At 38.7% G+C, this 15,013-nt stretch overlaps 1 long non-coding RNA gene across 3 annotated transcripts in view; it reads right to left on the reverse strand.

The window, feature by feature from the left end:
- Nucleotides 1-953: 953 nt before the first annotated feature.
- The window catches only part of LOC117201207 (uncharacterized), a 94,015-nt gene continuing 79,955 nt past the window's right edge, over nucleotides 954-15,013 (reverse strand). Inside the window, exons 3-4 of one of the 3 annotated variants that reach the window (XR_004483181.2) lie at nucleotides 12,769-12,886; nucleotides 954-1,339 (exon numbers count right to left, since the gene is read on the reverse strand). This is a non-coding gene — a long non-coding RNA (uncharacterized LOC117201207). Of the gene's footprint in view, nucleotides 10,864-12,768; nucleotides 12,887-15,013 lie in introns of all 3 variants that reach the window. The other 2 variants (XR_004483183.2, XR_004483184.2) reach the window with 2 other exon arrangements.

The raw sequence follows: 15,013 nt of genomic DNA on the forward strand, positions 1-15,013 counted from the left end.
TGAAGGGCCAGAAAATGTACCTTCTTATACCATGGGGCACCTGTACATCCCAATCATGATTTTAGTCCTATCCGGTTTGTCAGAATAGAATACCAACAGGGCAACCTTTCAGCTATTGAATGATTTGAAGGATTCCTTTCCCCAGGCCACCATGGATGTGTTTTATGTCATTTTAGATTAGTTTTGCATGTTCTAGAACTTCACACAAATAGAAGCATAAGGTATGTATTCTTATGTGCCTAGCTTCCTTTGCCCAATATAATGTTTTTGAGATTTATCCATAGTGTTTATATAATGCTACTTGTTCATTTTTATTGCAGAGTAATATTGCATTGTATACAACAACTTGTTCATTTATTCACATGTTGGTGGACCTTTGAAGTGTTTCCAGTTTTTGTTATATACATGAAACATCTATAAATATTCATATGCAAGTTTTTTATTTTTTATGTTTCAAAAACCATAAGTAATACTCTTTTCACTTAGAGATGGCTACAATACTTTTCACGAAAAAGAAGAACAAAAGGAGCACTGGGATATATCAGATACAGAAATATATTATAAAGGTATAACAATCAACACAGTTTGGCATTGCAGCCAGACAGAAATTAAACCAAAGAAACAGAAAAAGAGAATAGAAACAAACCCACACATAGGCATTAATATGGAAAAGAAATGACATTAAAGAGCAGTGAGGAAAAGATGGGCTTTTCAATCAATTATGCTGGGACAATTGTGTATTCACACAGAAAAAAAATAAAATTGAATCCTTTCTTCATAGAATAAACAAAAATTAAAAGGAGATGGCTTATAAGCTAAGTATAAAAGGTAATAATATAAAGTATTTAGAAGATAATATAGGAGAATATCTTCATGACCTTAGGTTAAGGCAGGGTTTTTTAAATAACACACATAGAGCACTACCCATAGAAGAAACGATTGATAAACTGGAATACATTGCTAAGAACTTCAGTTTATTAAAAAAGAAAACACAACTTAAAATGAGTGAAAAGACAAGATGCATAATGGGAAAAGATATTTGCAAACACTATTTTATTATTTCACAGTCTCTGTGGAACAGGAATTTGGGAATGACTTAGCTGGGTGGCTCTTGCATGAAGTTGTGGTCAAGACATCAGCTGGGGCTGTGATCACCTGAAGCCTGACTGGGGCAGGAGAATCTTCTTCCAAGATGGCTTATTCACATGCCTGTTGGCAAGAAATTTTTTTTCCCTGCCTCTTGTCAGGAGACCTCAGTTTTTTACCACTTGGGTCTCTCTAAAGGGCTGCTTGAGTGTTCTTATGACATGGCAACTGGCTTCCCCACAGAGCAAGTGATCTAAGAGAAAGGGTAAAGAAGAAAACTTAATGCCTCCTATGACCTAGTCTTGGAAGTCACACACTGTCCTTTCCATCATATCTATTCATTAGAAGTGAATCCCTAAATCCAGCCCCTACTCAAGGAGAGGAGAATTAAGCCCTACCTATTAAAGGGAGACCTATCAAAGAATTTGTGAACCTATTTTAAAACCACCAGAGCTATATTCCTACTTCATACAGGATATATATACATGATCAACTTTGCTAGATAATGCCAAATTACTCTCCAAAGCTACTGTATCAATTTAAACACCCACCGCCAACACATAACTGTTTCCCTTTTTCCATATCCTCACCAAAGTGGGCACTGTAAAACTTTTTATTATTTGCTTATCTTCCCATATTCTCATAGATATATGTTAGTTGACATTTTAGCAAGATGAGCAAAATTTACTCAATTACAGCATTTATTACATTGCATTGAGCAAAGACCAGAAGATGATGATGGAGTGAGACATGTGGATAATGTAAATATCTGGGGGGAGAGTACTGCAGAAAATGTGGGAACAGGCTAAGGCCCTAAAGAGGGTATATACCCAGGCTGTGTGAGGAAAAGCAAGGAGGTCACTGCAGTAGGAATTAGGTAAGCAAGGGGAAGCAAGGAGGGATGCTGTTAGAGGGACGACAGGGTGGAGGGTCGATCATAAAGCACCTTCTAGACCTTCATAGAAAGTTGTATTGGACAATAGAGATATATATTTGGGAGCCATCAGCATACAAATCAGTGGTTCTCAACCTTGCACACTGAAATCACCTGGACTGTCTGGAGCCTTGATTCTCACTGTCATTTGAATTTCATGGCTCTACTACGTGTTCCCTCAGGGCCTCTCCCTTTCCACGTAGTCTCTTGGTATGGTCTTTTCACATGGTCTCTCCAGCAGGGTAGCTGGGCTTCTTCTCAAAGAGTGGTGTCATTTCCACCACATGTTAGTGGTTAAAGCAAGTCACATAGCCAACCCTATTTCGAGCAGGGGACAAGGTGTGGGGCGCTACACAAAGGCACAAATACTGGAGGCATGATTCACTTGGGGGCCATCAGTATAACAGACTACCACATAAGGAAAGTATAGACACTAGAGGTATGAGAGCCAATGAAACGATGTTAAGATGAATGGACTGTAGATCCCAGTAGATTTATTGGAATTGGTCTATTCAAAACAGTGAGAGGGAAAATTAGCAGGTGGCAAGTGAAGAGTGGAATACTTGATATTTCCACAAGGAAAGTATTAAAGTTATTGGTGATGGCAATGTCTGGGGCAATGTTTCTCAATCCTGGTGTCACATTAGAAATAATGATGCTCAGGTAATATCCCAGGAGATTTTGATGTAATTATGCTGGAGGAGGACTGTCATTGGTATTGCTTAAAAGCTCCCCAGCCAGTTCTAATTGAGAGCTAATTCTAATTCTAATTGAGGACTACTGATCTAGAATATGACCTTGGAGGCAAGTGGCTGAGGTAAGCTGTACAACAAAATAATTAGGTTGAAAAAAAAAACGGAGACACCTGGTTTTTGGAATGATCATCTACATGGACACTGAAATAATTAGAAAAATTTCAAAAGAGTAGTGATACAGAGTGGTGAGCCCAGGGATAAAATATTCAAGGAAAGAAGATGAGTAACTCCAGGTTTTCAGTTTATGGAAGAGGGATGGTAACACTGGCATAAATGTGGAAATATGGCCAAAAAGAAAGAAAGTATTAGCATGGAAAACGTTTATAGTTTTAGAAAAAATAATATATAGTATCACTTAAACAATTGGATATCCACATGCAAAAGAATAAAATTGGACCCTGCTTCACATTATATTATTAACCTAAAATAATTAAAGCCTTAAATCTATGAAGTCTTTAGAAGGACCGTAGGGGTAAATCTTCATGACTGGTTTGGACAATGATTTCTTAGATACAACATCAACTGCACAAGCAACAAAAGAAAAAATAGGTAAATTGGGCTTCATCAAAATTTAAAACTTTTGTGTTTCAAAGATCAAGAATGTGAAAACAAACCACAAAATGGTAAAAAATATTTGAAAATCGTATATTTGATGAGGGACTTGCATTTAGAAAATACAAAGAACTCTTACACGGCAATGATAAAAAGACAGCCCAATTTTTAAATGGGCAAAGGATCTGAATAGACATTTTTCCAAAGAAGATACACAAGTGGCCAATAAGTACATGAAAAAATACACAACATCATTAACCATCAGGGAAGCATGAATCAAAACTGTAACAAGATATCACTTCACACTCACTAGGATGGCTGTAATAAAAAGACTGATAATAACAAGTGTTATTAAAGATGTGGAGAGGAACTTCCCTGGTGGTTCAGTGGTTAAGACTTCACCTTCCAACGCAGGGGGTGCAGGTTCGATCCCTGGGTGGGGAGCTAAGATCCCACATGCCTTGCGGCCAAAAAACCAAAACCAAAACCAAAACAGAAGCAATATTGTAACAAATTCAATAAAGACTTTAAAAATCGTCCACATCAAAAAAAAAAAGATGTGGAGAAATTGGAACCTTCATTCACTGCTAATGGAAATGCAAAACAGTACAGACTTTGGAAGATTCTGGCAGTTCTTTAAAAAGTTAAACATAGAGTTACCATATAACCCAGGGATTCCATTCCTAGGTATATCTGCAAAGGAACTGAAAACATACATCTACCCAAAAACTTGTACACATATGTTTATAGCAGCATTATTCAGAATGGCCAATAAGTGGAAACAACACAAATCCCTATCAACTGATTGATGAATAAACAACATATGGTATATCCATACAGTGGACTATTATTCAGCTATAAAAGGAATGAAGTACTTGATACGTGCTACAATGTGGATGAACCTTAAAAACATTATGCTAAGTGAAAGAAGCCAGTCACTAAAGACCACATATTGTATGATTCCATTCTTACAACATATCCAAAATAGGCAAATCTGTATATAGAGTGGATTAGTGATTGCCTAGGCTTGGGGGTAATGGAGGGGATGGGAGATGACTGCTAAAGGGTACAAAGTTTGTTTTGAGGGTGATAAAAATGTTCTAAAATTGTAGTTATGGTTGCACAACCCTGTGAATATACTAAAAATCACTGAATAGTATGCTTTAAGTGGGTGAACTTTATGATATGTGAACTATATCTCAATAAAGCTATTAAAAAAGATGCAATATAGGGACTTCCCTGGTGGTCCAGTGGTAAAGAATCCACCTTACAATGCAGGGGACGTGGGTTCCCTCCCTGGTCGGGGAACTAAGATCCCACATGCCACGGGGCAACTAAGCCCACACGCCACAACTACTGAGCTCGCGTGCCTCGAGAGAGCCCGCGTGCCACAAACTACAGAGCCCACGTGCTCTGGAGCCCGCACACCACAACTACGGAGAGAAAAAACCCACACGCTACAACTAGAGAGAAGCCCACACACCACAACTAGAGAGAAGCCCGCACACGGCAACAAAGACCCGACACAGCCATAAATAAATAAGACGCAATATATTGTTTAAAATTCAAAGGTAATCAGAGTATATAAAACTTGGCTATGTTTTGGCAGTTTCTCAAAAAGTTAAATATAGAATTATCATACAACACAATAATTCCACTCCTAGGTATATACTGAAGGAAAATGAAAACATATATCCACACAGAAACTTATACATGAATGTTTACTGCATATTTATAATAGTCAAAAAGGAGAAACAACTCAAAGACTCATTAGCTGATGGACAAATCATGATATATACAGTAGAATATTATTCAGCCATGAAAAGGAACCAAGTAGTGATAAATGCTACAACTTGGATGAACCTCAAAAACATCACGGTAAGTGAAAAAAGCCAAACACAAAAGGTCACATATTGCATGACTCCTTTTATATGATATATCCAGAAAAGGCAACTCCATAGAGAACAAAAGCAGATTAGTAGTTACCAGGAGATGCGGGGGGAGGGAAGATGGGCAGTGATTACTAATGGGCAGAGGGGTTTTTCTCCAGGGTGATGAAAAAGTTTGGAAACTGGAGAGAGGTGGTCATTGCACAACATTGTGAATACACGAAATGACACTTAATTGTATACTTTAAAATGGTTAATTGTATGTTATGTGAATTTTACCTCAACTTTTAAAAATAGAAAAAAAACTTGATTATTAACCTCTTTCCATTAAACCAAGTATTCAACAAAACGAGAACATTAAAATCATCAGGGTATAGCATCTCATTCATACAACATATCTACCACAGACATGTATAAAAATTGAAATATACTATTACAGTTAGAGTTTATAGCTTTTTAGGAGAAAAAAATTTTTTTAACAGATTTTGTTCAGATCTCCCAACATGAGGTGTTTGACATGTTATTTCAACATCTGTAATAATTATTATTAAAAGCGAAAGTGCTTGTTTGTGAAAAGCAATAACAAGTTTTCCTCAAGCATGTTGACATTGCAAAGAATATCTGAGGTGTCACTTTTTGAGATGTCATTTACTATAATGAACAAGGGATATTTAGCTCATTGCTAACATGATGGACATGCTCTTACTCTTGTCACTAATATGTTTGGATCTAAGACATGTATTTAAGTAAATTCCTAGAAGTTAGTATTCGATGAAAATCGTTGCAAGTGGATAGAGTGTGGCATCAGGAGGGGGTCTGGCAGTGGGCTTTGGGCAAAGATCCAGGTGGGCTGGATATTTTAATCACCTCATGTATTAAGTTTTCCAGGCCACCCATTATATAGGCATCTATTACACATCTCACACCTGAATAGGAACTTTCTCTGATTGGGGACTCCAGGTCTTACAACAAGACTGATGTGAAGTACAGTTTTGTCAACGAATTGGCTATCTCATGTTATCATAACAACAAATACAATTCAGGGAACCTTACACAACCTCAGCTTCATGAAGTTCCTAGAATGATTGATTGTTTCTTTTCAGTAAACTTTTTTTATCACCTTACGAATACTTTTTTAATGACAACAGATGGTGAAATTATACAAATTACAGGCTAGAATATAATGAATACAAAACCTATCTAGACAACAGTTGGAAAAGTATCACTTACAAAAGTAAATCTGATTCAAATGGCTAAAAAACTCAAGCCCCACATTTTGATAATTATATGCACCTTTCAATGTGGCGCATCTAAACCCTGCCCCTTAGTCAGGGAACTATTCAAGACTACAGAATATTCAGTGACCCTAGTGATCAGCAACCTGCTTTGAGTCCTACAATCGAGCACCACAAGGTCTTGTTGGGGACCCAACCTCACAGTCAAAGTCTGTCCACACACACGTACACACAACCTACCCGTTGGCCCCTCTCTGGGGTCTGGAAATGCACACCCCAATGGCAAGATAGGCCCTTTGGAGAAGGGGTCCGAAGAAGCAGCTTCTGGAGGCCTGGGAAATGGGCTTTGGCATCATTTGGTAGGGAATTCCACTGTTCAGTATCCTGAGCATGGTTGGAGGAAGGGGGCTCGGGGGCTCGGGGAGAGAGTACATTGGCAGCACTAGGTGGTACATGCCCTTGCCCTGGTGGACCTTCACTCTGTGGGGAGGGGACTAGCTAGAGAAGGATATAAACAGGGGCTCTCAAAAGGTGAGGCCCGGAGGATAAGAAGAGTACTGCCTCAGGCTAATGTTCAGCACACTTTGTAGAGCTTTCTTTTTTTTTTTTTTTAATTTATTCTCTGTTTATTCTGGCTGTGCCAGGTCTTAGTTGCAGCATGTGGACTCTTCGTTGAGGCCTGTGGACTCTTAGCCGCAGCATGCAAACTCTTAGTTGTGGCATGCATGCAGGATCTAGTTCCCCGACCAGGGATGGAGCCCAGACAGCCTGCATTGGGAGCACAGAGACTTACTCACTGGACCACCAGGCAAGTCCAACTTTGTAGAGCTTTAACAGTTCCATTAACCACAAATTCAAGAACCATTTCACTTAAGATTAGCCTTATCCGAGCGTGTTCAAGGAAAGGAAGTTACAAGCGTTAGAAAGTCAAGTCACCAACCTCTCCCAGGGCAAGGGGTGTGTGTGTCTCATGGGGTTTCTGACCAGATGTTTCTGAGTTACTACTCTTGTCTCTCTAAAGCCTAAAGCACTGCTCAGCTGTTTCCCCAGAAAGGTCACGTAGCTAATGTTGGGTGCAGGGGAGGTAGGACATGGGGAGAGTCCCTGCCAAGGGGCAGTGGGTGAAGCCAAGGTCTCCATCTTTTCTCCAATCCTAACCCACTTATTGACCTGTTCCTCCTCATTGCTGTCCCCTCCTATTCACGGCAAATGCCCTCAGGGTAAAAGATGTATCCGTTCACCACTGTGTGCTGTTACACTCTCCCTGTTCTCTCAAAGCAATTCCTCACTCTCTTATTAGGTCTTTGATGTTCTTAATAAGATGTTTTCTATATTTTGTCCACATGTTTTAGTTGATTTTACAAGAAACTTGGGCTGAATTACAGTCGACTATCACTGACAGTGGAAATCCCAAAATGGCTTTCAGATACTTGTTTTTTAGGCAAATCGTGTTTCAGCAAAGGGACCCCGTGTACAGCTTCAAGTTTCCCTGGACTAGCTTTGAGCATGCATTCTTTAACAAACACTTGTTAAACCAGCACTGAGTGTTGCACTATTTAAAGCACTATAGAAAACCATGGAGAAGATACAAAACTGGAAAAGATGCAAGTCGTGCTATCAACAGAATATCGTCTTGAGGGGGAGTCAGACATGTGTGTAAATAATAAAGGAATGAAGGAGGAGGGCAGAGTACGGAAAATGAACTGAGTCTGAAAGGAACAAGCCTTGAGATGACAAATTGGAACAGAAATGTCGTGTTTTGGGAAGACTATAAATCAAAGGTCTCAAAATGGTAGGCCACAGACTGAATTCAGCCCACAATCGTGTTTTGTTTGGCTCACACAGCGTTTTAAAAATAGGAGATTTCCCATTTAAAAAAAAAAATCTGGATTTCCATCTTCTGAAAACTCAGAAGATCTGGCAACCGTTCTCATTGCCAACTGGCAACCATCAGCTGGGGCGAAGTAGACGCCGCCCCCTGGGGAGGCTTAATTTCTCCCTTTGGCTACTTTGCCCATCAGTCCCCCACCATCATCCTTCACACCCTGCATGTTTCACTTTCTCAATCTAATGAAAAATGGCCTATAAATGCGGCTTTCAGCCCTTCTCCTTGGAATCAGTGAATTTTTGGCCTTCAAATCCACACCCCTACATACACACACACACACACACACACACACACACACACACACTTTATCCCTATTTTTCTCTATAAAAAATCTAGACAATAAGGCCTTACCACCACCACTTTCGGTCATTTAAATAAATGTCCTTTCTGTAGGTATGTAGGTTTATGATCTCTGTATTGATCCTGTCCCCACAGAGATGAAGAAACGGTGTATTTAAAGGTCCACCACTCTTTGTTCTCCCCCAAAGAGAAGAACATCAGGCTCTATTTGTCATAGACTACCGGGGAAAGAAAAGAAGAGAATACAGCTCGCACTGGAGAATGATCAAAGGGAAACGGACACTGAATGTGGGAGTGGGGAGAGTTGAAGGCTGGCAGCACAGAGAGAGGGAGGGTTACTCTAAGGGGCTCCGTTCGCGTGTACAGGAGCTGTATTGTGCTGATGTCTTTGCCAACATTACCTGATGGCCCAGGCTTCCCTGAGAAAGATCTCCCACTGCCTCCCTTCCCTTCTGAGTGCTTTCTGTGGATGTGCGGGGCGGTGGTGAGGATGACCTCTTTTTGGTAGGAGCTGAGCTAAGGAAGACTTGCAGGTACATTCACTGAGATTTCAAAGCATCTTTATGTCTGATGGTTAAATATAGTTGACACAATAAAACCGCATACAGTCTGAAGTCACACTAACCTGGCCTTGAGCCCTGGCTCTGCCCCTCCTCACTCTGCACCTTTTCCTCTTAAGTTTCAGGATAGCTGTGAGAATTAAGACAATATATATGCAAATTGCTGAGGACAGTGCCTCATATACAACAAGCACTCAATAATTGCTAGCTTTTATTATTGCTTCACTTTACCTAGGATCCACAAACCAGTAAGAATGTTATTTGGGGACTTTGCCAGTCTTAACTATAACCCTGCATCAATAAGAAACCAAGAATGAAATGAGCAGATAAAAGCTGGTATACTTGCTACATCATGCTTTACATGTGGAAGTCAGAGCACAGTTTGAAAAACGGGAAAATTTGATTTGCAAGTATAGGGTATGACCATGTGATAACTGATTTATAAATAAAATGGTAAGTCATGTCGTTCTCTTTCTCAGTCTTCTGCATAAACTGTAAAACGTTGGCTAGGCCTCAAGCATGGGCAAGAGAACTTTAAGCACACTCAGGGTTCGGCTGGCCATTCCAAGCTACTGTGTGATACTCTGTTCATACCTTGACAGTCGGCTTTTTGAACCCTGGCATCTCATCCTGTCCCTGCCTCTGGTCTTATTCATTTGAAACCTATATCTGTGTCTATTCTGACTCAAGCTTAGATCTCCTCAGCTTTTTTCAATATTAATGGTGAGTCTATATTATTATTTATGATGACTTCAGGCTTTATCCAAATGCTAATTTATTCCCCTAAGTAATGACAGACTGGATGCACTGACCACAGCACTCTCCTCAGTTTTCTTTCTGTTTGAAGCTCTCCATCACCCTTCCTTCCTAAAGTTCTTCCCTTAGGGCTTGAGTTCCCAAGCTTCCATGGGGCCTATACTTACCTGAGGACAAGGGTAAATTTCTTATGGAAGGTTAACATGCATCCAAAGATAGAAAACTGCACAAATCATAAGTGTACATCTCCATAAATGCTCACAAAGTGAACACAGCTGGGTACCTGTGCCCCGATTAAGAAACAGCCACAATTCCCTCTGCCGTTCCCCAGGAGAGAACTGCAACCTAGTAGTTTAGACTGACTTGCTTCTTTTCAACTTTCTATAAATGGAATCAAACAGTACAGACTTGTCTTTCCGCCGACTGCTTCGCTCAATGCTATGTTTGTCAGATTCATTCATATTGTTACACGTGGTATCCATATTTATTCCTGTTACCGTATGTATTTCTTTGCTTGAATGTAACACAATTTATTTATCCACTTTCCAACTGATGCATATTTAGGTTGGATCCAGTTTTTTGGCTATTACAGGTATAGTTTCTATTATATACTTCCCCGAGTCTTTAGGTGAATTTCTGTACATTTCTGTTGCACAGGTATCTAGGAGATGGCTGGTTCCTATGCTTTGCAAGTGTTCAGCTTTAAAAGATACTGCTGCGCGCTTCCCTGGTGGCGCAGTGGTTGAGAGTCCGCCTGCCGATGCAGGGGACACGGGTTCGTGCCCAGGTCTGGGAGGATCCCACATGCCACGGAGGGGCTGGGCCCGTGAGCCATGGCCACTGAGCCTGCGCGTCTGGAGCCTGTGCTCCGCAATGGGAGAGGCCACAGCAGTGAGAGGCCCGCGTACCTCAAAAAAAAAAAAAAAGAAAAAGATACTGCTACACCATTTTCAATGTGGTCACAACAACTGACACTCCCACCATCTGTGTATGAGAGGTCCAGGTGCTCTGCTTCCTCCCCAACTCTTGGTGTTGCAAAGCCCTTCTTAATCCCCTCTTAATTTGTGGTGCACAACCCACCCACCTCCCACTCCACTGAGACAATTTTCCGCTTCCCATTCCACCCTCTATCCCTGCACTCCCAGTAGCCCCATCTTAGCAGCTTCACTGTACTAATTAGTATTTACATTAAAACTAAATTCACCCTTCTATTTCTGGTACTACTACCTTATAAGCACTATCAGTAAAGAAATGACATTACACACCACATAATCTTCTTAGACTTTCCATATTTAACTTTTCCTAACTTGGAGCTGGTTGATTAAACAGTCACAGACATGTATGTACATCTGGTGCCAGTGCTGTGAATGTGCAAATTTTATAAACCTTCTATTTCAAAAGTATTGCTGTGTTCGATCCTAAAATATAAAGAACACTTTTAAATGATTAAAAATAAAGTGGATGGGAAGGAGATAGCAATATTAGACTTACTGCTTTACAACAAGAAGTATGACTTCAATACCATACTACTGGAGGTATAGAGTGAAGGATTAAAGCTTAATGCAAGTGCATGATATCAAGTCCCTCTAAGATCTGCTTCTTATTAAACTTAACCAAAAGAGACTTTACTCACATCCTTCTTCTTAAATGTAGTTCCTTTTACTAGAAAAGAGATCACGTCAATTCTTACGTATTCAATTTGTCTGAAGCATTTCTCAGTGTTAAATTCAACTTTTTCCAAAAGCAAAGGAAAGATAAGACACTTCAAAGAATACACTTCAGGTAAGACTTTTTTTTTTCCAATCCCCCGCTTCGTGTTCACTTATTCTTCTTTATTTAAATGTTTGAGCACCTATTTAATACAAACAGAAGTATGAGGACTAAAGTAAAGGATTAAAGCATGCCTGGTTTCACATAACATACGGCTTATAAGACAGAAGTAGTAGATACTCAAAAAGAAAACCTTTATTTGTAACCCCTGACTTTTTTCTATTGATATATATATCAGTAGAAAGAAAAACACCTTTAGTTTTCTCTCTCTTCTGGATAAAGGACTTTATTGTTCACTTGAACTACAGCAAAGTAATTGCAAGTTTTCTTCTAGAAATAATTTCTCCCTTGATTAAGAGATTTCCATCTACTAGTTTGTGTACCATTACGCATTTTCTTTAAAATCCGGTTTGATTATGCTCCCTTTCGGAAATAATCAAAAGCCAGAGTTTTGTTTCTGTGTAACTGAGTCTCTGTCTCTCTCTCTTTCTCTCTCTCTCTTTCTATCCCCTCTTTCTCTCTCTTCTTTCTGACTGTGAAGGCTAGGAAAAATGGACAATGGTTTGAATTCCTTACATAACTCAGTATTCCAATTTGAAGGCAAATTATAAATCCTTCACAAGGGATCTATTTTACCATCTGGGGAGCAAGAATACATCCCTTAACTTTAAGCAATGATTTTGAGAACTAAATTTGGGCTTATTTTCCCTTTGCCATTTTTATAACTTCTGTCTTTAGCAAAAGAAAAACGCATTATTCCATTGATTCAAATTAAATGCCTTTCTTGCAGATATCTGTAAGTCTGTTAGACTCCTGAACTATCATCTGTGGTTTTTAATTGACTTTTTCTAGACTTCATTTAACCACATATACACAAGTCACTCTATTCACCCCATGAGTCATGCAGTTAGGTCCTATTAACACTAATGGAATTTATATGCATGGGCACTGAGGGAGAATAAGCCCTTTAAACACCTTTATAATGGAACAGTTTTGTTTCTTTCCATTCCTCTTCACACTCCTCTCTTTGGACTTTCTCTTACCAGCGTGTGCTCCTGAATTAATGTAGCTCTGATTTCTTTTTCAGCTCTTATACTTTATTCTTTATGGAACTCCAGTTTTCAAAGCAGGACTTGACTTCCCCTCTTTTATTGATCATGCCTGGAAAAAGCAGCATGATGAAATCATTACTACCGTATTAGATTTTCTGGTTTCAGAGTGAAATTCAGATGTTGCTTTCGTTCCAGTCCTGTAATTTCCAGCAAATGTATTTTACCCACAGACTATTTTTTTTATCCTTCTGAAGACTTAACTAGACAGAAGTCAATTAAGATAATGAATATTTACCCAGGAGGCTAAAGATTTTTCCACCTTACAATGAAAATAAATAGGCAGGTTTTCAGATTCTCCCACTGTATAATGTTTTTATTTGTTTACACTTTAGGGAAGCTTTTTAAAATTTTTTTAAAGTACCTATGACATAGGTCTTCAGCCACATATTCAAATTTAGAGCAGGAAAATAAACAGTGGCATAGGAACTGTAAATCCACAGGAAGTAAAGCTACACCTCCAATGCACAGGCTAACAGTCACATTTTTGTTTAGCTCTTAGAAATGTATTATTCTTTATTGATCTTATAACAGCTTTATCGATGGACTTTACAAGCCAGCTTTGTTTTCCCTTCTCATTTGTAAAGTGAGAGACTGGATAAGAGTATTCTGACTACGCACTTAGCAGCGTGCCAGACGTACAGCAGTTCTTTGGCTCACATGAAATTGCCATTTTGGTAGATCAAAAATAGTTGAATAAGTGTTGGAAAATACCGGATGAAAACACCTGTTTAAAAAAAGCAAATGAATGAATGAAGTCTCTTTCAAGTCTAGAATTTAATATTTATTCTGTCTTCAAAAATTAAAAATATAGAGTAATCCGTCTAAGGTAGTAAAAATATACAGCAAGCAGTAGAGTTTTCTCAATCATTTGATGGAATAAGACTCTAAAACTGACTGGACTCTGAACTTTACCATACAAAGAGATGATATTCTGATATATTTGTGCATTTGGAAAATGAAATTTATATATGACAGATCTCATGGCGCATGTGGAAAGATTGAGGATAAATATATAATAAAATGAATATGTAAAAGTTCATAAAAGACGTTATGCAAAAAGAAACCAAAATTATGGTATATTACTTAACTGTTCAGTGAGTAATATTCAGATATCACAGTAATTTGATCTAATTTACCCCAAAATATTATCTGAGGATGTAAACGTCAATACCAGCAGGAACAGCTCAAAATGTTGAAGATTAGGTCTACACTCTGGAACTAGGGGTATGAAAGGGCATGGGGGGAATTGCTGCTTGTACTTATGAATTTTTAAACTATGGGAAAACCCATTGATGACACACCTCCCAATAACATGAATTCCAATATAATGGAATGAATTGGTGATTTGTTCCTATGCTCTGTTCTAGACTCATCCTAATTATTTTACTACCTTCACAATACTGCCATCCCATATTATAGCCAACTGAATTATCTTAGACTCAGTTTAGAGTGTTATGTGGGATTTTATACCCTTTGCATTTTAACTTTGTACATATGTTAGTTTGATAAAAATAAAAATTAATTTAGAAAGACTTGAATTTCGTATTGAACCTATCCAAGTTTTACTCTTTTAAGAACTCAACTCCAAGTTGGAAGATGAGAGATTAGAGTAGAAAAGAAGGAGAACCCAGCCCCCTCCTGGGTGACTTTGAGTTGACTTCCCAATATTCCTTTCTTTCTCTGATTCCTCACTATTTCCTGACACCTTCTCACAGCTGTCTGGCCGGATGGGATAGGGCACTTTAGGTATATGGCCAGAATGAATGGACAAAGAAAAGAGGATTCAAGTTTCTTAGTTTTCCTGCAGTAAGCCTCAGTGCAACCTCATTATTTTGACATTAAATTTTGCGTGAATGCAATGAAATAATTTTCATTATATTGTAGTGATATAAAAAGTGTGAGAGAGTAATAGAGTTCATGAAAACTATGACTTTGTATTCACTGACTTTCAAGGTTGGAAAATTTTAACTCTGCAATAATGTATCTACAGAATTTTTCATTAATATATTCTCCATTATGTCTAATTCCTTTATGGAAATACATCTTTATTAGAATAATTAATCAGATCAAATAGTTTGGGGCACATTCTGCAACTGTGATGTCTGGAGTCCTTGTATGCAAAGGTGAGCATTAGGCATGAAATATGGTACTTAGTACTTACTTAATCAGAAAAGCT

The sequence above is a fragment of the Orcinus orca genome, chromosome 4, assembly GCF_937001465.1.
Source record: "Orcinus orca chromosome 4, mOrcOrc1.1, whole genome shotgun sequence".
Taxonomy (NCBI): Eukaryota; Metazoa; Chordata; class Mammalia; order Artiodactyla; family Delphinidae; genus Orcinus; species Orcinus orca.